Raw genomic sequence first — 23,422 nt, forward strand, 5'->3', positions numbered from 1 at the left:
AAAAGAAAAAACTGGAAAATTTCAATTGGAAGAAAAAAACCTCCAATCTAAAGAAAACCTGCAAAATTATGGTATTAAGTCACAGGGTGTCTCTCAATTTACACTGCTAACTAATCTGAAAGGCAAAGAGGATCTTAGACTTTTAGATTGGGAGGGCCTTTAGAGGTTATCTAGTATTCGAATCCCATCCTTTTATAGAGAAGAAAATGAGGCTAATTTCCCACACCATTCAACTGGAGGCATATCAGAAACTTGCACCAATTCTCAGCTCAGTGATATTTCCCCTTTGCCATACTGGGCCGGGATTATCCTTTCTTAAACATCAATGGGAGCACAACCAGCCTCTGACTTAAAACAACTCAAATGTTTTTATTATGAAATGCTTGAAGCTATAAGGTTAAGTAGGGGTTCACATAAATAATGTGATTAATATTTTCTGTGACCATGTGCTTTGTCTTTTTCATAATTGGGATGTGAACATAGTTCACAGAAGCTAAGAAGACCCTATTCTTTATAAATGCTATGCAACAGCTAGACAGTGTCACCTTGGCTCCTGAAAGTTTATGAAGTAAAGCAAACTACTGAAATAGTATTAACTTTATTTGGTTTATGAGAGGTATTTTTGACTAATTGCATATCCTGACCAAGATTAGTAACATTTCATAGTTTAGATTTCTGACCTGAGTCCACTTTTTTCAATGACCACTGTCATGAATGGTGGTGCCCTGTCCTATCAGTGGCACATTAATAATAGTATTATGGACAACTGTTGGATACATCCAGCTTAATTCCATGTACTCCCACAGTTTTCCTCAAGGAGGCACCAGCAGGAACCCTGGAGCATGCATTAAAGTGTGCTTTCAGATGCCTAATAGTTGCTTCTAGCTGGATAGACTTCATGAAAAAGTCCACAAGATTTTTTTTTAAGGAGCTTTAGCATGCTTGTTTCTGTAAACAGCAATCTTGTTTCTGTAAATACCATGACCAGAGTTGGCAGTGAACCTACAATATCATTACCCGATGTACTTGCAAAGGGTTATTATGTTCCAAATTTAAGTGATGTGAATTTAGGTGATGCAAAGTCCAGATCCCCCTTAATGAAGGACTTGTTGGTAGTGCTGTCAGCAGATATCCTTCCCTTGTCAACCCTCCAGGGCTTGCCTCCATTGTGGACAGCCATCTTGCCCAAGGTCAGATCCTTTCCTAGATGACCCATGTCCAATAATAGATGGCAAATAAAAGTCTAGCTATCTTGGTTTAACTTAGGACAACGCTAATGTTCAATTTTACCTCCAAGGGTCCTCACAGGATTGGCCAATCTCTTTTGGGGCCATCACTGCAGTTTTGCCTTTAATTTTTCCCCTTTTCTGATTCCTTCCACTGCTCCCCCCAAATATTAATTCCAAGAACACTCCTTATGAAACATCTTTCATGTAAAACTTTATGTCAGAGTCTGATATACAGACCAAAATTTGATTTATTACCTGGGGTCCAACATAATCATTTACCTGATGGTTGGGCAATGCTAGGCATTGAAAAATGCATTAAAAAGTCAATCTGTTTTTCAGGAGAATGGAAAGCAGTGTGCATCATCAATATGACACCAAATTCTCTTCAACAATGATTAGAATATTCTTTTTTGTGTGTGTGGAATGTGGGCCAACCTCAGACCTCATCTATGTATTCTTAAGCAGTTTCCACTGAGTCATATCTAGGCAACCCTGCTGAGACAACTGGCCACAGAATCATCGATACCAGGCCCTGGGGAGGAGTCAGGACCCAACAGAGAAGTGAATGTGCTGTGGTGTCGGGTGGAGCTTGAAAGGAAGGCGGGTAATAGGTCTTTTTATTTATCCTCTTGCTATTGTCTCTCGATCAAATGGTGACCACCTCAAAGCAGGTGCAATTTTTTTATTTATCACTGTCATTTTAGTGCTTATCTATGTCTGCCAAATTGTAGACAGTTTTCTTAACTTGAAATCATCTAGACAGACTCTGAGACAAGGACCTGAGAAAAGTAGTTTGGAAGGTTCAGGAAACACTGATGTAGAAGAGGGAAAGTGAAAAGGGAAGGAAGTCAGGACTACAAGGTGTGTATTATCAAGAAAATGTGACTGTGTATGTGCTGGGCTGTTGGAGATTAATTTCACAAAAATACCCTGGGAAACTTTAAGCACAGGTACCTCAAAGTTACTCCACCTTAGGGCCAAGGGAGGTGGGAAATTTATGCCTCAATTCCTGTGGTTATCTGGTGAAGGCTTTTCCTGAGGAGTGATAAATTTCAGATTTTATAACTGCTCTGTTTAGGAAGAAAGGCCATTCCGGGTTTTGGAGAAAGTCCTCAGGTAAAGAGGGGCAGGTGTTGGCAGTTAGAAGTTAGGTCAGTGCATACTGAAGAGAGTCATTGATTGCGTCTGCTATGATAGCTAAAAATATATTTCTTAAACTCAATAGCTATAAATGAACCTCAGTACTCGTAAAAATATCACCCTCAATTGTGTAGGTATTTCAGGAATATTCAGAAAGACTAATTGGCCCCATGTTCAAACATAATTGCCAGATATGAAAATGATGACTATTCAAAATATCTCAAGAACAGACTGAACAGAAGCAGACTCAATTTACTGTTTGCTGGTAGAAGAAAATTCTGGATAAAACCCATATTTGCAATAAAATAGGAATAAAGAAAACTTCAGTATAAAGAAATGACCACAAAACAGAGGCAAAGCTCAGGGGAGAAATAGACTGAGCAACAGAAGAGACCAGAAGCAGGAAGGACAGAGAAAACAGGTGCCATGGTTCTGCATGTTTTTTAATGCTAAGTATTCCCACCACACAAGGTCTGGTTAGGGGAGCATCTTGGCCTGCCTGCAGCTGGTTACAGGCTCCCTGAAGGGTCAAGGGACTCTAAATAGTTATGAATGGAAGTGATTTGTGCAAGTTTGTTCCCGCTTGCTATAGGGAAAGTCAGATGGCTACAGGGAGTACAAGTACAGAAGGAGTTCTGTGGTCATGGTCTACCTGGTATTGCCACTTGAATGCTTTGATCAATGGTTCTAAATGAAGGATTAAAATTTACGCTTTCTAAATTTCCGGTTTTCTTGCCCATTTAATGTTCCTAATCAATGGGCATATTTATCTTGGCTACACTTCTTGGCGTAAAGTGCTAGGTGTTTAGGAAAGACTAAAGGTGAGGAGGAGACAGAAGTCTCCAAGGGACACCAGACACAGACATTCTGGGAAGTCATTTCATTTGAAATTAGCCCCCCCCACCCCGCATTAAGTACCTTGCTCACTGTGGGAACAGAATAAATAATGAACTAAAATTATTCTATGAACTATTTTGGATCTGTGAAGGTATTGGAATTTAACCCAAAGCTTCAATTAATCACGATAGTTTTTCAGGTGTGACACTTTTCAAAAGAAACAGAAAACAGTGGCAAAATTAGCTGTGAAATGTAGTCATTTAAAAGTACCAATTTCTCACTTTATCTTAGAACCAGTCTATAAGGTGTCAAGTGTGATGACTTTGAAGAGTTTGCTTCCACATGGTCAATGCTGTAAAATGAACTGAGTTTACAGTTTTTCCCCAACTTCTAGAATGTAAAAATCTCTATGTAAAATGACAGCCCTGAGTCAAGTAAGAGTTTCATACAGTAAAGACTGATTTAACTATGTTTACAAGAGAGATCAGCTTATTAGAAACATGAATAGTTGAAACAAAAAAAAATTCTGATTTATTCTCTTGTTAACTAGACAATTCAATGAACAAACAAAAGCCTGCACCCTAAGGGGTCTTAAACTTTCATTAACCAGAGAGTAAAGGGGTCTTTGAAAGAGCTCACCCCTCGGGAGTCACTTCTAAATTTAACAGAAAATACTGAGAAAATCTCCTTCTGAGGGACAAAATTTTTTCTTCTTTGGATAAATGACTTAAGGAAAGGTTGGAAATAGAAATAGTGAAACATCAATTAGTGGCAGAGAAAAAGAGACAAGTGCTTTAATTATGAAGTAGACTTTTTGAAAACGATTGAGCCAAGTATGAGGAAAGGCATTCAACTTTGGAAGTAAATGGTTTATTATTTAGTGTTGGGAATTATATATGTATACATGTCTCTCTAACACAGAAATCAGGTATGTTCCATTAATTTTACTTATACAGGATAGATAATAGAACTACAGTATTTAGCACATATTTTAAATAATTTTTAAAATGTGTATAAATATTATTTAATTCTGTGACTTCCCACAATTTTAGAATTATTTTTATTTTACCGATGACAAAACTAGAGGGCCCAAAAGCTAACATTTACCCAAGGTCACATTTTTTAATTGGTAAAGGAGTTGTGGAATGTAGTCTTTGTTCTTCTGACCCCAAAGCCTTTTCCTGTCACCATACTTATAAGTGTGAATTGTTCTGGTAATTTGTAACAAGCCTGAAGAGCTGAGAGCCAAGGTACCTTGCTATTGCTGTTCTTTCCCTTCTGCAGATGTGGAATTGAGGAAGATAAATTCCTGGAATTGCTTCAGCTCACAGAGCAGTTCAGCAAAACAACTGGAATCAGGACAAACTGTCCTTGCATTCTCCCTTTCTCCTTCCTGAAGGGGAACGGATTTCTCACACATGTTCAGAGCTTGATTGGATTGGGCATGCCAGAGGGTGGTTAAGCACACTTTTTCCCAGGTATGACGTATATCCGCAGCTACTCAATACTAATGTTCTTTCTGAGAATTTCCTTCATGCTCTGTAACTTCAGGTCCAAGTAGTTAACATCTCCTTTTACCTTCTTGAGTTTACCTTAGCACACAGTCATAACCATTAAGCTCTTAAATAACAAGAAACTTTAGGAGACGGAAATACAGATTAAAGGTGTTTGCCGGAATTTCATGTGTCTTTGGGCAAGAGGCTCTAAGTTCTTTAGTTATGGTGCCTAGGAAAGGAGTATCCTGTGGACATAATTATTCAGCTTTCACAATTATGAGAACCATTTACTGTGGATTCTTTAGCAGCATCTTTGCTATTGTTCTTATCCCCCAGTGTGTGACACATCACGGGGCATGGCATGGTCTAACTGTGCCATGTGCTGGAGTGCTCTGCTAGACATTGCATTTTGATTGGTAGCAACATTTTGTGAAACAATTGCAAATAGTTTACCTGAATTTCTATTACTGCTTTTGAAATAACTTTCGCAGATATTTATGTTTATTATATGAATATCTTCAAATGTTGATACCCTGACACCTGGCACCTAACTAACCCAAACCTACACTAATTCCCACCCAAAAATCTGTTCTCATAAACCTGCTAATTATGGTATAGTCTATTTTCTTAGTCAGGGCGGCTAAAATCTTTACATCATCTTTGAATTCTCTTCTTTCTCAGGCAGTCAAATACTGTTTTGTTGTTTCTGCCTTCTCAATGTTTCTATAATGCTGCGATTCCCAAATTCAGGTGCATGGAATACTAGTATACAGTGAGATGTTAACAGGCTTTCCATATGATCAAATGAATTTGGAAAATGGTGCATTAAATAATGTTAAATATGCTTCTCTATGGCAAGATTTCTCACGTCTTCAATATGTTTGTATGCATCTCAAATGTTTAACAGGATAATGTAATAGATGATATTTCTAAAATTTGATCAAACACAATCCCTCCAACTTGCCATAATATAAATATTAATAATAATGTTGACTCTAATAAATATTTAAAGACGTTTATTGGTAAACAATAGTGTTCTACTGAATATAGTTTGGGAAATAGTGCTGAATCCACTCTTTATTTTCTTGGCACTTTTCTATTTGAACTCAGTCACCTTGCTATAGGTTTCTGGAGTGGACACTTAAGAGTTACCCTTATTTCTAACCTCTCGTCTCTAAATCTAGTGTTTTTGCTGGTAATACCTTTTCTCTTTCCAATAAATAGGTCAAATTATTTTATCCTTTTCCTGAAAACTATTTAATTTTTTCTAACGTCTCTAGAATAAATTATTTATATAATAAACTGTTTGGTACACATTCAAAGTCATTGCTGATCAAGCCGTAGTACATTTTCTGTTTAATCTCTAAACAAATCTATATGCTTTGCTGATGGTATCCATTAACCTGAAGCAAACTTCTCTTCCTTTTTAAGATTCTTCTAGTGCGTCTGTAACCCAAGTATTACCTGGACTAAACTATTCCAGTATGACTTGCTTTCTCCACTTCTAAACATAGAAGATGATGGCACTAATTTTGAGCATTCTGCCTCACTGATACACGTTTCAAAGGAAATATAAAAATCAAGTGCAAGAAAATAGGAATCACACCCAATCCTGTCACTTAGTAATAACTGTAGTTATAACTTGCCATATAGATTTAGAGTAATATATATTTATATATCCATGTCTGTCTGTATATTTATATCTATATTTATATCTATACCTATATTTATCTATAACCATCTTCACACACATGAACACACACTGACACACATACACACATGGAGGTCATGCTGTACTGTTTTTTTCAGTTAATGAACATATTAGATGACAAAAACAAAATCCCATAGGGAGTTTGGAGCATTGTGTTGAATTTAACAAAATGCATTTAAAAATTGGTATATAAAAATGCATGCGAGTGGGTTGAAAATACACAAAAGAGGGGGTGGCTTTGTAACAATATGTGTAGAAAAGACTTAAAGGTTTTAGTCCAGAGGAGGTAATGTGTATCCAAAAGGGTAAAGTGTTAAGTGACTATCAAAAAGTTGATGGGACCTTAGCATTACTGAAAATTTTGTATCGAATAAGAGACAAGTGTCAGTCTCACTCTAGTTTTCTTTGTCAAAATGTACAGACAGTGATGTGTTTTATTCTGGGCCCCAACAGTTAAAGAAGTATAAACCATATAAGAATCTGTTCATAGGAAAGTGATCAAGGTGGTGCAGAAAAACAGATGAAGGCACTACCCAGGGCAGAGAAGTCCCAAAAAGATGTGAAAACAAACTCTCTTCTAATTTCTGAGGAGCTGTCATGTGAAGGAGACATTCGACTTACTCCGAGTGTTCAAAAAAAAAAAAAAATAGTGTTTTGGTCAAGTACACGAAATACTATCAAAATTTAACACACTTAATTTGCATTAATTCAAAGATTCTCACATTTTGCTCTATATTGAACACCAGAATCAAATAACACATTTCTTCCCCTAACATATTGAATACATGATATTTCAAAGTATTGTTTTGTCTTATTGGTTTTTTAATAATACCTTAGCATTATATATATATTTTTAAAATGATTATTACCAATTTACCCTTTATAAACACATCCCTGTTGCTTTGTATCATTGCCAAACTTTGATATAGATACTCTTTTTGCTTTTGGCCATTCAGAAAGGTATCAGTTGGTGTCTGAAAGTGGTTATAATTTGCATTTCTTTGAATATATTTTAATATGTTTACTGCCTACTTGAATGTCCTCTTTTGTGAAGGGCCTGTTAAATCTTGTCCATTTTAAAAAATAGCCTTTTTCTTATTAATTTTAAGGAGTCACTTATATGTTCTTGATACAGACAAAAGGTAGATACCAACTTCAGAAAGTACCTAAGATTTGAATTTTCTAAAAGCAAGAGGCTGTCTCTGGAAGAGTTGAATGGTTTGCTGGTACCTGGGAACCTCTGTACCACTGGGAGTGCCTTTTGTCTATGTGGCTGTGTGTGACCCTCCTGGTACTTATGACTCTATGTAGTCAGTAGGGTGTCCTAGCGGAAGACCTGGAGAGACTTCTTAGTGCCATTGCTCATTTCACTTGGGGGTCTGGGACACCTGACCATGCCTCATGTCTCAGAATCTAATCTCCCAGCTAAGATTTTGGGATGTGAAAGGGAGAAGAGATAGGGCTAGGGTTCAACAAAAACAGTATTTCCCTCTGTTTTTGGCTGATGTGTATCTCTACCAAATTCATATGTTGAAGCCCTAACCCCCATTACCTCAGAATGTGAGTATATTTGGAGACAGGGCCTTTAAAGAGGTGATTACATTAACATGAGGTCATTAGGATGGGCCCTAATCGAGCATAATCTGCGTCTTTATAAAAACGGGAATTTTGGATGCATGGAAAGACACCAGGAGTGTGTGAGGGCAGAAGAAAGACCATGTGAGGAAAAAAACAAGAAGATGGCCATCTGCAAGCCAAAGAGAGGGTTCTCAGGAGAAACCAATTCTTCTGACACCTTGATCTTGGACTTCCAGCCTCCAGAACTGGGAAAAAATTAATTTCTGTTGTTTAGCCACCCAGTTTGTGGCATTTTCCTATGTCAGCTCTGGCAAACTAATATATCCTCTGATCATATTCCATATATATTTTACTACTCTCCATTACCACCTTTTCCTCCATTTCTCCTCTCTCCCTTCCTTCCGGAGATGTTGGAAAAGCACCTTACTCTGTGCATGCCCTATCCTAGGTACTGGGATCAGAGCAATGCCTGCACATTCCTGATGCCTGCACTGTGGGACGCTACACTACAGCTATGAACAACTATGTGCTATGGCCAGAGACATTACTGTGGATGGCCATTGCTTCCTCCTCATGTGAAAACTGGTCTTGTCTCTCACCTGTTGGAGATTTACAACTGGGTTCTATCATTTTTTTCTCACCTATTGTGGATGACAAAATTCACCCCAAGTATACCAGTGGATCAGGGGTACTTAGAATGAAGATGTCAACATCAAAGAATTTACCTTTCCCACTATTGCAATTTTACTCCCACTTTCTTCTTCAAAGACATCACGGGAAAATACTAAGCCCACATCTATTCAGGTCTAAAGAAACCAACAGCAAGCTATCCTATTTTTCAGCTACTGAGAGAACTGGGTAAATTTGAGGGTAGGGAGTGGTAGGTGGAGGGTGGGTGATCACTGCTTAGTGAGCAATTTTCAGTACCAGCCTATAACCTTCAAGTCACCCAGTTTGCTGGGAACCTGAAAAAAATCCCATTTCTTTGACACTTACCATAACCCAGGCCACACTTCCAGTGTCGTAGGAGCCACTAAATCATGTCCTACAGCTCTCAGGCTCCTAACACAGGAAAAAAAACCATAGATCACTTGAGTGGTTCTGGGTGGATGGAGATGACACTTTGCTACGGCTAATACAAAATATTATCCAAAGGCTTGTTTGACATTTGTTTCCATCAGGCGTTTACCTTAGGATCCAGGGTTCTTAGCATGGATTTTATAAATTGACTTCACAAGTTCTGAAGCCTCCAGAATTCTATGCATGTGTAGGTCTATTTTTTTTCTCTGGAAAAAGATTCTCTGGAAAAATCTTCTTCTCTGGAAGAAGATTGTGATTCTTAAAGGGGTTCAGAGACTACCACAATAGTAAGAGTTGTTAATTTTTGATACCTACATAGAATTGACTTAAGCAGAAAATTTTGTACCTGTTTCTGTCCTTTTTCTAGGAGCATGGGGTAGAGAGTCTGTTTTTACAGTTATTCTTGGTAAAACACATGTGGAGTTGCCACATTTGAGTTAAATATTTTGGTATTACCACATATGTTTCAAATCATTAACATAACAAATTAAGGACTATAATTTTTTGGCATTTGTTATTTTAAAATAGTTCCCATAGATCTCCAAATTATCCCTTGATGAATTTCAGTTTCATAATATAAAAAAAGATAGTGTTTTCTTAACAGCGTTGTTTGATATGATTCCAGGCCCATTACCAAAAAGAAGAGCTTGTCTGAGTCATTCCAGGGGAGGCTGACCAATTTTTTTCATAAGAGTTTTTAAGGTATTTTTAAATTTTCAATTTTATATTTAGCTTTTCTTTTCGTGCTCTGCTTTTACAACAACTGACTCCAATTAGATTTTATAGAGATTTATAAAGCAGACACATATTTTTCATTTTTTGTCTTCTCATATGTATTATCCACTAATACTTCAAATTGTTTTTTAACCAAACAAAATACTGACTGCAGATTCCTGCCAATTATTTCATTTTCTCATGATGATTCAGAGCACATACAGAATATTTAAATAAAATTAAAAGTAGCAATTTATGTATTTATTTGAGACAGAGTCTTGCTCTGTTGTCCAGGCTGGAGTACAGTGGCACCATCTTGGCTCACTGCAACCTCTGCCTCCTGGGTTCAAGTGATTTTAGTGCCTTGGCCTCCCAAAACCCTGGAATTACAGGTGTGAGTCATTATACCCTGCCAGAAGTAGCAATTTAGTTGCAACAAGACATTGAAAAAATTTCAGATGGTTGTTAGGACTTTGTGTAGCTTTCATAAAAAAAAGAAATCTTCAAACTGTTAAAGGCAGCTTCAAATTAAACACTAGATTATTTAACCAAGTTTTGTATTAAAACTACTAGCATCTTTTATGGACCTAAAGTAACCTTTTGACATATTATACTAACTTTTGTTTTTTTGGTTTGATTTCAAGAGTACATAATTACATTAATGTGGGTAATAAATTATGTGAGAAATATAAAGGAGATTGGAATACAATTTCAACCTGAGTCATCTTTCAAATTTAGTTTTCTTCATTAAATACGACTTTTGCTCTCCTGTTCTTATATAAAGGAGGAAAAAGTTGGGTTGTGTCAGGCAACTAGAGTGGAGAATTTAGCGTGGTTGGATGTTCAGTGGGTTTTCTTAATAACTTCTTCTTTCCCAATTTACGAGTATCCATTAGTTCAGGGATTGAGCAATCTCTCAGGGGAAGAAAGTCGGGGGAATTATTAAAAGTGATGATCCCTTCTCCTTCCCTTGGCATGACACTCATTTCCTTTCCACACAGTGTGTTCAAATGACCAACCATGGAAAGTATGTTTAAATGACCAACTGTTCCCTGTTCAGTCCTGTAGAAAGGGAGAAAGTGTTATCTAAATGGAGCATTTCTTTATTTAACTGTCTATTATGGATGGCAAGTGGATAGAGAGAGAGGCAGGGGTAACGACTGTGGAGAAAGTGCTCTGCTAGGTTCTTGTAACCCAAACCAGCAGTGCTGCAGGCGTCCAGCATGCTGCCCTCCTCCCTCAGCCTGGACAGCCACAGCTCCTTCCCTATTAGGTCTCTCCATTGCTCACTTACATAGCAGAATCCTAGGTATATTTGCACCATCTCGTTGGTTTTCTCTTTTACCTGCCTACACTTCACCCCTATCTACTTCCAGAGTTCTCTTTTCCAGCCATTCATTCTAACTCTAAATTCTTACCAATTTCCCCTCCTCACTGACCTGGGTTTTCCCTTTTTGCAGCATTCATCATTTTCTGGGGAAGTCTTGTAAAAGACTTTGGGGGAGCTCCTGAGGTTCAGGTAGCAAGAAGCCTAACAAGGGGAGAGTGTGTCTCTCAACATTGTCTCAGCTATGTGATGACAGATGAAAACCATCCCACTAGCTGTGGGGCATTAACCAAATAAAACAAAGTGCTGTCTGGCTGAGCCTGGTCCATGAGCAGAGCCTCAGCTAAGTCAATTTAAATGACTTGATCTATATTCCTGAATACTTACCAAAGGTGGCAGATTGAAGGTGAGAGTCAACAGCTGTTGATTTGGCATAATGTAGGATGAATTTGCAAGATCACCTGCTCATTGAAAGTCATTGAATAGGAGATCCAGATTGCATTCTGGCTGGTTTCAGATAAATTTTCCCATTGTGGGCTTTAATTTCCTAACCATAAAACAAAGGCTATAGGGAGAGGTAAAAGCACTGGTTTCTAAAATTCTTTTTTAAAAATTTAATTTAATTTTAAATTTTCAAAAATTTTAGGCAAATCTCACCTGGATGGTTTCTAAAGTTCTGAGCTCCAAAATTTAATGATTTTAGGACAATTTTATCAAAATTTTGTTTTGTTAGCTTGCCCCTGTATTTAAAATTCCACATTTAGAGGTGATTTTGTAAAACTCATGTTGGGGAGGGACAATAAATTATGGCAGTGTTAGCATTGGAATACTTTTTTATCAGGAAGCTAGCTATAGAATGCAGCAACATGTAGGTGAAGCTTGGAAAAATATTGAGCTTATAAAGTACATTGGCAGGGGATAATTTCTCTATAAAAACCTGAGCCTCAAGATACTGGGTGCTGAGAAATGAGTAGAAGGCTGAGAGATGGAAGTCCCCAAGACCAAACCTATATTTATGTTTTTTCAAAAAGCAGTGTTATGTTGCAAGAAAATGGAACTTCCAGAGAAAGTTGCTATGGTTTAGATGACTCACTTCAAAGGTACAACGATCAGTTTCCCCAGGATTTATGCTACTTCTCGGAAGAGAGAGAGTTTGTAGAAAAAATGTTGATGAAGATTTAAAGATCTGTTCTATAAACCTAAGAGAGGAAGGAAGCAAAGATACTTGTGATTTCATACTACCTTCTGTAGGTTTCACAGATTTGAAATTTGAATCTACATCAAAGGAGCTGAAAAGAAAAACATTAGTCAAGGCAGATGAGCAGATCATACCACACCTCTGCCAGCAGCACCAGAAAACAAGGAACATTCAACGTGACACTTGGGCCCAGGAAGAATCACTTCAGTGGGGGTCAAAGAGGAGAGGCTGTACAGGCAAGGTACCTGGGCCTGGTGTCAGATAGATTGGAAGTGAAACCTTACTCTCCCCTCCTAACTGTGTATTTAGGCAAGGGGATTCACTTCTGTGAGTTTCAGTTTCATTCTCTGTAAAATAGGGGTTGCCGTTTACTCCCTAAAGTTGGGAAGTGAAATGAAACAACTTGTAAAGAATGAGATATCACTTGTTTTCAAAGAGTTGTTACTCATATAATTAGCAGGAAGACCCTGTCCTTAGGTGGACACATCACATTTAAAAAATGAAAAAGTTCTTCCCAATAATACTGGTTAGTGTGAGACTAATTCCTCAAGATTGACTTTGCTAGCTTCAGTTCCCTCTCCTTGCCTTCTTGACACAGAAAGAAGTGAGCCATGAGCAGGATTTGCCGGTGTCTAATGTTCAGGCATGGAGAATTCCACGTAAGGGCCCAGGATCTCTAAGTTTCCAGAAAGTTCTGGGAGATATTTCACAATCTCAAGATGATCCATTGGGCACAGGATTCTCTCTCCCTTTACATGCATTAGTGAAGTCCAAATTGTGATCTAATATCTCATACATAGGAAATCCTGTCATGTGAGTTTTTAAAATGTGAAGGGGCAGAATTATGGAGAATTATATCTTAGACTATGCACACTTCAGTATGAGTGAGTTGCATGTGGCAATGTGCTGAGAGTGATGACCTTCCATTGTGTGCTAAAGTGACTTCCCGTGCATTAGCAAGGTTTTTGGAATTAGATTATTTAAGTTGCACTTTCTAAAGTTCTTTATGTCTTACACATGAATTGATTGTGCTTTCCTATACTTCTGAAGCCATTTACTCTACCCAAAAAATAATTGAAGCCAAGTGTTACTGTCTCTTATTGCAAACAGAACATATGATTTGCACAATGAGATTTTATTGCTTGGCGCACATGACTTTAGCGTGCTTTAGTGTGAAGTAAGTTTTCCAAGTCTAGAGGATTTGGCAAGTATAAGAGATTGAAGTTTTCATTTTAGGTACCCCCTCCCCCAAGTGTCTCCAAAGATGACGGAGATGATTGATACACTAACAGATGTTTTGTTAACATCACATTTCCAGAACTCTTCTTACTCAGGCTAATAGCATTGCATCTGGTTAGCTGTACTTACCCTTTTCAGCTTGTAATTTTCCTTTGGCTAAATTATTATTGACATCAACAAGAGGTGGACTTCCTCAGGGTCACGTAGAACACAGAAGCATGCCTAAAAGAACACAGGGCATAGAGATACCTTTTCTATTCATTTAAATTTCAATCTCTTTTGACACGAGGTCTCGCCTTCAATCCAAAACACTTCAGCCTTCCTGGCTAAGAGGGCTAAATGTGCCCAAGGCAAAGAAGCTGCTGTTTTCTTCTCTTACATATTTCTCACTTCTTTCCCCTCTTTGATTCTGTAGTGGGCTTAATGGTAGCCACAGAAAGCTGTGTCTGTGTTTTATGTCTTAATTCCTGGAACCTGTGAATGTGATCTTATTTGGTAAAAGGGTCTCTGCAGATGTAATTAAATTAAGGATCACGGAGGAGCGAGCTTATCCTGGGCTATTCAAACACATGTATCTTTATAGGGTACAGGTGCATAGGAGACACGCAGGAGGAGGCAGTGGGACTGCAGAGGTAGAGATGAGAGTGATGAGGCCACAAATCAAGGATTGTCAAGATCAACCAGAAACTTGAAGAGGCAGGGAAGATTCTGCCCTAGAGCTTTCGGAAGAAGCATGGCTTTGCTGAAAACTTGATGGTGGGCTTCCGCCTCCAGAACTGTGAGAATACATTTCTGTTGTTTTGTGCTTCCCAGTTTGTGTAATGGGTTACAAAGGGTAGTAGTATAGCTCCTTTTCACTTTCTTTTCTGCTCCATTTCAGTTTTTCTATCTTTTCTGCACTTTTCCATTTCTCTCTCTCTCTCTCTCTCTCTCTCTGTCTCTCATTGTATCACTGCCAAGACAAAGTACATAACAGTAATCGATGCATGTGGGTATGATTTTTTGCAAAGTTGACTGACTGTTAAGCCAACTGCCCATGTTTTAAATATTAATGAAAATACAAATTACTTGGCAGTTTTGTTAAAAATGCAGAATCCCAATGTCCACCCTAACACATTTCTGATTTTATTGGTCTGATATGTGACCTGTGAACCAGTATTTTTTAACAAGAATCTGAGAGATTCTTTTATAGATGGCCAACAATCCATACTTAGGAAAGACTAAAGTAAGGCATGGTTCCCTTTGTCTGCTATCAATAACTGATACATATCTGGGGTATAGGATTGTCAGTCTAAAATCCCATTACAATCTAGGAAGTAGTGTCTATAGAATGCCAAATCCCAGGCCTCTGTAAAAATATAAGTAACCTCAAAAGGATTTGGTTAGACTCACATTTAACAATTCACAGTGGCTAATTCAAGGAAATGAGGGTGGTTCTTTAACCTTTGAGTGGAAAGCCTGGTTGGGCGGGTGGGTAGCATAACATTTCCCAGCATGTTCCTTACTGCCACTGCCTGGGAGCGAATTCTAGACAGGCCTGGCAGGCCCATGTTCCCACACACTGGGCCAATTTTTGTTCCTGGCTCAGTGCTGTGCTTACTTAGAGGGGTAATAGCTTTGTCTGTTTTGCTCCTCAGTGGGACACATCTCCCATCTATTTTGTTTAGGAACTCTAAACACGTCCAAAGGGAAGCTCAGCTGTGGAACTCTGAATAGGATCTGGCTAGAAGCAGCCTCAACACACTTTTTTTTTTTTTTCACTCTTCTCATAGTCCTTTTCAGACCTGGGAGGTTTTTCAGAAGACTTGCTGCTGCAGGCTGTTGCCTGAAACCACCCATCAAGGAGCATGTCCACCTCTTACTTCTTGGCTGGCTGTAAACCTTGGTACATTCAGCACAGAAAGTGGAGGCTGAAGAGGGTCATCAATTTGTGCCTGAAGGAGGCCATTGTTTACCCCTTATGAAAGCAATGGGAAGCAGAGTCTTTTTCTCCTACTTCCCAGAAGCAGAGTAAACATACCCTTTTGAATGAGAAATGCTGGTATGTTAGGCAAGTTTCCTATAAAAACCCAATTGCATCTTGTCTTTACTCTTTCTGGATGCCTTCAGCTTATACTGCCCTTATCTCTTTCCTATCTCCTGATAGCCCTCCTTAGACATTTGACATGGTTTCCTGATGACAGCCTGTCTTGACTCATTGTTTAATTGCTGTGCAGTGCTCAAACTTCTCCTTCAGGCAAATAGCGTAAATACACAGCACATTCTTTAGAAATTGATTTAAAGTCTTGCTCTCTATAAACAAGTACCTTTTTTGTATAATGATGTATTTTTCTCTGGGTAGATACCCAGTAGTGGGATTGCTGGATCAAATGTTTTTTCTACTTTTAGTTCCTTAAGACGTCTCCACAATGTTTTCCATAGTGGTTGTAATTCACAATTGCAAAAATGTGGAACCAACCTGAATGCCCATCAATGAATGAGTGGATAAAGAAGCTATGGTATATATATGTATACCACATATAAAATATATGATGGAATATTACTCAGCCATAAAAAGGAATGAATTGTATTCACAGCAACCTGCATGGGATTGGAGACGATTATCTTAAGTGAAATAACTCAGGAATGAAAAACAAAACATAGTATGTTCTCACTCGTAAGTGGGAGCTAAGCTATGAGCATGCAAAGGCATAAGAATGGCACAATGGACTTTGGGGACTCAGTGGGAAAGAGTGCGAAGGGGGTGAGGGATAAAAGACTACAAATTGGGTTCAGTGTATACTTCTTGGGTGATAGGTGCACCAAGATCTCACAAATCACCACTTACTCATGGAACCAAATACCACCCGTTTCCCAGAAACCTATGGAAATAAAAAATTTAAAAATAAATAAAGTCTTGGTCTCTTAAGAAGCTGAACTTTAAAGTATGGTGTTTCCTACCTATTCATTAAACAGTGTTTCTCAAACTTTATCTGAAAGATTTGTTGTAAATATCACTGAGTCACACTCCCTGAGTTTCTGATTATGATTCTGCTAGAATTTGCATTTCTAACAAGTTCCCAGCAGCTGCTGCCAACCCTGGAACCACCCTTGGAAAATCACTGCTTTAGGGAATGTATCCTTTTTACTTTGCTTTGTACTATGTGATATAAACGCTTGTATTTTATATCCCTTGAGAAATAAAGATGTCTTTGTTTGCAACTCAGTTACCCAGAGTGCAAAATGGGTGATAAGCCAAGCAAATGTGATAAGTACTTCTCTAAGTATAATGATGCTTTTTTAAAATTTTTTATTATTTTTATTTTTTTTTTAAATTTATTTATTATTATTATACTTTGAGTTGTAGGGTACATGTGCATAACGTGCAGGTTTGTTACATATGTATACTTGTGCCATGTTGGTGTGCTGCACCCATCAACTCGTCATTTACATCAGGTATAAATCCCAATGCAATCCCTCCCCCCTCCCCCCTCCCCATGATAGGCCCCAGTGTGTGATGTTCCCCTTCCTGAGTCCAAGTGATCTGTTCTTGTGATAGTTTGCTAAGAATGATGGTTTCCACCTGCATCCATGTCCCTACAAAGGACACAAACTCATCCTTTTTGATGGCTGCATAGTATTCCATGGTGTATATGTGCCACATTTTCTTAATCCAATCTGTCACTGATGGACATTTGGGTTGATTCCAAGTCTTTGCTATTGTGAATAGTGCCGCAATAAACATACGTGTGCATGTGTCTTTATAGCAGCATAATTTATAATCCTTTGGGTATATACCCAGTAATGGGATGGCTGGGTCATATGGTACATCTAGTTCTAGATCCTTGAGGAATCGCCATACTGTTTTCCATAATGGTTGAACTAGTTTACAATCCCACCAACAGTGTAAAAGTGTTCCTATTTCTCCACATCCTCTCCAGCACCTGTTGTTTCCTGACTTTTGAATGATCGCCATTCTAACTGGTGTGAGATGGTATCTCATTGTGGTTTTGATTTGCATTTCTCTGATAGCCAGTGATGATGAGCATTTTTTTCATGTGTCTGTTGGCTGTATGAATGTCTTCTTTTGAGAAATGTCTGTTCATATCCTTTGCCCACTTTTTGATGGGATTGTTTGTTTTTTTCTTGTAAATTTGTTTGAGTTCTTTGTAGGTTCTGGATATTAGCCCTTTGTCAGATGAGTAGATTGCAAAAATTTTCTCCCATTCTGTAGGTTGCCTGTTCACTCTGATGGTAGTTTCTTTTGCTGTGCAGAAGCTCTTTAGTTGAATTAGATCCCATTTGTCAATTTTGGCTTTTGTTCCCATTGCTTTTGGTGTTTTAGACATGAAGTCTTTGCCCATGCCTATGTCCTGAATGGTACTACCTAGGTTTTCCTCTAGGATTTTTATGGTATTAGGTCTAACATTTAAGTCTCTAATCCATCTTGAATTAATTTTCGTATAAGGAGTAAGGAAAGGATCCAGTTTCAGCTTTCTACTTATGGATAGCCAATTTTCCCAGCACCATTTGTTTGTAACTCAGTTACCCAGAGTGCAAAATGGGTGATAAGCCAAGCAAATGTGATAAGTACTTCTCTAAGTATAATGATGCTTTAAAAACAGCCAACCATGACGGAGTGCTCAGTTGCAAATGATGGTTCCTTTGCAGCTTGGTAGGCTGCCTCAGGTGTCATGCTCAGTTTTCCATCTCCTGCTTTTTGGTCTGCAACTATTTTCCTATGGGCAGCCCCTCAATCCCATGTTACATGTTCTGACCACATTCCGTTTTATTTTACTCCAGTCCTCAGGGAGCTATCTTCAGCATTCCATACCTAAGGACTCTTATGGATTTGAGAAAACTTAAAAATAGTCTCTCTTCCTCCCAGTATCTACTTTAAAACACATGAGTTTCATGTGCTTTAAAGTATAATGTATATATACTCATATAGTATCATGAGTGTCTTAATGTGTATTGTGCACTTTTAATTCCATGGCAAGACTCTTCAAGTTAACATTACCTTCTTATTCCTATCCTCATAAGTGTTTGTGAGCTGGATTGCAGAAAATTTGACATTCAAAAGCCCTTGCTCTTTGAAAGAGAAAATGTATTGTGAGAAAATATACATTCATTTTGATGAATGAAGCAGAATCGGATGAGATCAAAAGTTTTGGTTAATCCATAATATTGTGGGAGATAAGTACAACCCTCAAAGTTTCTACTATTTCAAAGCCCTTGTTCCTTATTAGGTTTCTCAGGGCAAGTTTGATCACTGGATGAACCTGTCCCCTCAACTTCAATGTTATCTGCTTAATAGATCAGACATTATAAAGTTTCTTCTTTTTCCTGAATTTCTATTGAAACTAACGCCTTTGTCACCCATTATGCAATGTTTGGCTCTTCATTCTTTGCATGTGGAGACTGACTGGCCTACCTCTCTGCACATAGTAGTTTCCACAGGTATAAAGTTGCACATGTTTAGTTTTTCTTTTCCCTATTATAAGATTAAAATGATAAATAATGAGACTAAAAGAAAACAGAGAACTAATAAAGAGAAAGACTAATATTGTAATTAGTAAGCGGAAAAGAAGCAAGCGGCTTTAAAAAAGACATCTTGCTTGGAATAGGTTGTGAACACTCATATGTCCAGAACTAATAAAACTATTCTTCAGCTGTTTTCCATTGAAAAAAATGAGAAGAGGAGATTGCAAAAGAAAAACAAAAACAAAAACAAAAAACTGTGCACAAGTAACTACTCCAGACAAAGCTGCTGGCATTCTAAGTTCTTTGAAAGAAATACACCCTAAAAGTGTCATAAACAAAACCTCAGCTCCTCTTTCTTCTCTCAAATCCTTCACACCTCAAGATAAAGTAATACAAATTTCAGAGTTGTACTGCAGGTTTTATTTTTCTTTTTAATCATTTGTAATTAGGGAGATTTATTTGTTTAGTACAATGTGTCCAGCCAGTAACTTCCATGTGCCAAGCATCAAATGGCGTCCTTGGGCCTGTAAAAGGGAGTAGTAATTAGAACTGGGATGAATCCCATTTGACAGAATGGTCCGATGTCAGTCCACACCCTTGTTCTTGAAATTCAGAGAAAAGTTAAATTGGTACAAAAATAAATTCTCTTGAAACATTTCCTCCCTGTACTTGACATTTTGGTGCTTGGGTTCTTTTGATGTTTAGCACTGAACACCGAGGAGTAAATAACAATGGGAACCGTTCTGAGAACACCACATAAACGTGGTAATTTATAAAGCAGATGCTGCTAAATGCCCAGCAGTCTGCCATTTTAGACTGTTGTTGGAGTGATCTTTATGCTCTTGGATTGCAACTGCAATGTTCATCACCCTGCTCTGTTAACTGAGGGTCTGGAGTAGTAAAGGCATATCCCGTCAAATGTGAAGGCTATCTTACATTTGGCACTGGTTGCACAGTTCACTAACAGAGAGATTTAAACTGTATATGTTTGTGTGCCGCGTGTATATAGCTTAAAAATAACAATTACAAATACAATGTGCTTGAGGTCTTCAGAAAAAGAAATGTTTAAAAAGGAAAGAATGCCAGAGCTGGAAGGCTCTTAAAGTTCATGCTTTTTTTTTTTTTTTTTTTTTTTTCCGGCCAGTCATTATATTTAAAAAAAAAAAAAAAAAACTGATGTCAAGAAAAGGAAATGATTTGTTCAAGGCCTCACAGTTTTTTCTGCCACTTTCTATTTAGAACCCCAATGAGATTTCAGCGACTTTCATTCTCTGCTATATCATTGCCAACACTTTTCAGAAATGAGACAGAAAAGAGGGCCATGAATGAGGCTGAAGAGTCCAGATGAAGAGGATTAGTTGTTGCAGAAAGAGCTGCATGTATCAGAAGGCACGCCTGTGGTAGTGGCACGAGGGTGATCCTCCACCCCTGCCCCATTCCGCTCAGCTGGAGCCACCACCAGTGATTGCCGGTAGAAACAATCTGCACTGTGTTCAGGGAAGCATTCCTCCTTCATCTCAACCTTATGCTTGTTCCCATTTACCAAGATATCTAAAGTTGTTTTTCCTTCCTAAGGGTCAGAAATGCTCACTCCCATTTAAGATGATTTTTCAAAAGTCGACAACTCCACGTCCAAGACTAGATAACAAAACTCTTTCCCAAAGGTCAAAATCCAACACAGTGAGCCTTGCTCATGGCACCGATTACTTTTTCAAAGACAGTGAACCAAGGGTGAAATGGAGGGAGGAGTCAGCAAAAAATGCTGACACCCAAAGAATAACCAGACTGTCAGAACCACAATGTGGACCTAGGGTTTCATTCAGCATTTTTCTCAATCTTTCAAACCTTTGACATTTTTTTTTTTTTCTGACCAAATGTAGGAAAATAAGTCTTCCAGAACAGAGAGCAGAATATCTTTTCCGAAACATTAGATTAGGCAGGCTGACTGGGGATCAAAGCAGTTTTTAATGGGATATGGGATTAATGATAAGACTCTGTAGTAAAGAAAAAAAAAAAAAAGAAACAAATTAGCTGAAGTTGAATTCAAGGTCAAGATAACCTAACATTATCCCAGAAAAAGTTAACTTCCTCAATCAATCTTTGTCTGAAAGGTTTTGAATAAAAATAATAGCATGCAATTAGTAAATAGATATTTTAGAAATCCCCAAAGATTTGAGGACATGAAGTTTCTTTTTTTTTATATCAAAAACATTAGGGGAGAGTGCAAACTCAGGCCCCCACTACCATAAAGTATGCAGTCAAGCGTCTCACATTTGGGGAAATATCAGGAATCAGCACCTCGGAGACAATGGTTAAGTCTCACTCTGAGAAAACCACCTTTGTGATCATGGGATCCCTCCTGCCAGGTACATATTATGCATGAGGTTTCTTGAAAAAAAAGGAAATTTAAGAAATGAATGGAATCAAGTACCTTATCTCGTAAAGAACTATAATACTATTGAGTGGTAGGAGGCCAAGAACTGTGTAGAAGAAACATTCTTAAACTGGGAATATTTTAGTATGGTGGCAAAATATGAATGAAACTTAACCTTGATAAAGAAAATGAAACTACCATAAAAGAAGATATTTTATTTTTCTAGGGTTAGAGTTCACAGAATATAGCAGGCATCTGAGAATATCTTCCAGTAAGAGAGTTCATGGGAAGTATGTATGCAAAGTGATGGAAGTGCCCATTTCCTGCCACTTGCTATGGCTCAGACTCTGGGTTACAAGTTTACAAATGATATCTAATTTAATCCTTAAAACAACCCAGTAACTCAGATGTTTTCACTTCTATTTTACAGGTGAAGAAAATAGAGGTTTAGAATGGTTAAGTAACATGTCTAAAATATTACAGCTGGTGAGTATAGGAGCTAGAATTCCAGTTCTTATCTGTCTAGCTCCAAACTTTTTTACTTTAGCTGCTGCTGGGTTGCTGTGTCTGTATCCCTGGTCTTCTTTAACAATTTCTTCTTTAACCAAGTTCAATCCAAACACCTATCAGAAATATCTGTAAATCTGGAAAGTTAAACCAATTCTTTATTTTATTTTATTATTTTATTTTTGAGATAGAGTCTCACTGTGTTGCCCATGCTGGAGTGCAGTGATGGGCAACACTGCAGCCTTCACCTCCTGAGCTCAAGTGATTCTCCTATCTCTGTTTCCTGAGTAGCTGGGACTACAGGTACACCCCACTATGCCTGGCTATTTTTTTAAAACATTTTTGTTTTTGGAGAAACAGGGTCTCACTATGTTGCTTAGGCTGGCCTTGAAATTTTGGGTCCAACTGATCCTCCAGCCGTGGCTTTCCAAAGTACTGGGATTAGAGATGTGAGACACCACCCCCAGCTAAACCAATTCTTTTAAATTTCTCTGGGCTGGGTTTGATAGTTACTAATCAAAACACGGTGACCCTGAAATAGATTGAGATTTAAAATACATTTGAATTGTACGATGTTTTGCATATATATGTAAAAATATGCATAGCTTACCATTTAAAAAATATCCATCTACATTTTAAAATTTTCTAGAATATTTATATGAGGTTACTATTTTTAAAACTATGTCATGCTTTTCATCTAGCTTTAGTGTTTGCTAGCATAAGCATATTCATATTAGATTAACATTCCATTGGGTTCAGACATTTGTTTCAGCTTCAGTGAGTGCCTGTTAGTCACATTAGAAATCTGTTATTGACATTTGCTATTTAACAAGCCCATTATTTGGCAAGTGTTTTCTTAAAAGTGGCCAGTTAAAGAACTGTCTGTGATTTGGGTAGATTGTCTGAATAAATGAGGTTATGATGTTGCCCATAATCAGCTCAAAATTAAGCTTATATTTTATTTACAAGTTGGCAGTTGACACCAGTCTGATGAGAACAATGCTGCCATTGGAAAAATGCAGACCAAATATCAAAGAGAAGCAGTTTTTTGTACATTCCATTTAGATACAGCTTGAACTAAAGGGCTCTCATTTGGCTCTGGTGATGGGGGTCCATGGTTCACCTTTAAAACTGATATGGTCCTTACCAACCTCATATTCTTTACAAAATCTTTGGTCAGTTTGCAATCCCATTGCATACTCAAACACATTGGTAAGCTGACTGTCATGCAAGTACATCACAGTGTTCGAAAGATGGGTGATGATTTGGTGCAGAGCAGCGGGTAACTGTGTCCCCTGATAGGTACTGGGTAAAGGTGGGTAAAGGATTACAGAAAAGGTGCTATATGCTATGGGTTTGAAGGCTTTGGAACACGCATCAGGAGCGCAAAGCCATGCATCAGAATTTACTTTTGAGCAATTTTAATTATGGTTTTTGTTTACTTTTCCAGTAGAAATTAACTGTTATTTGTCCTTTTCACACAGAAATCATTTTCATCCTCTTTCCCCAAGTATTCTGTAGAATGTATG

At 37.9% G+C, this 23,422-nt stretch overlaps 1 non-coding gene across 1 annotated transcript; it reads right to left on the reverse strand.

The window, feature by feature from the left end:
- Positions 1–21,224: 21,224 nt before the first annotated feature.
- Positions 21,225–21,386, reverse strand: LOC112423316 (U1 spliceosomal RNA). The gene has a single exon (XR_003013769.1). It is a non-coding gene; the product is annotated as a U1 spliceosomal RNA (small nuclear RNA).
- Positions 21,387–23,422: the final 2,036 nt, after the last annotated feature.

Source organism: Macaca nemestrina, chromosome 6, assembly GCF_043159975.1.
Source record: "Macaca nemestrina isolate mMacNem1 chromosome 6, mMacNem.hap1, whole genome shotgun sequence".
Lineage (NCBI taxonomy): Eukaryota > Metazoa > Chordata > Mammalia > Primates > Cercopithecidae > Macaca > Macaca nemestrina.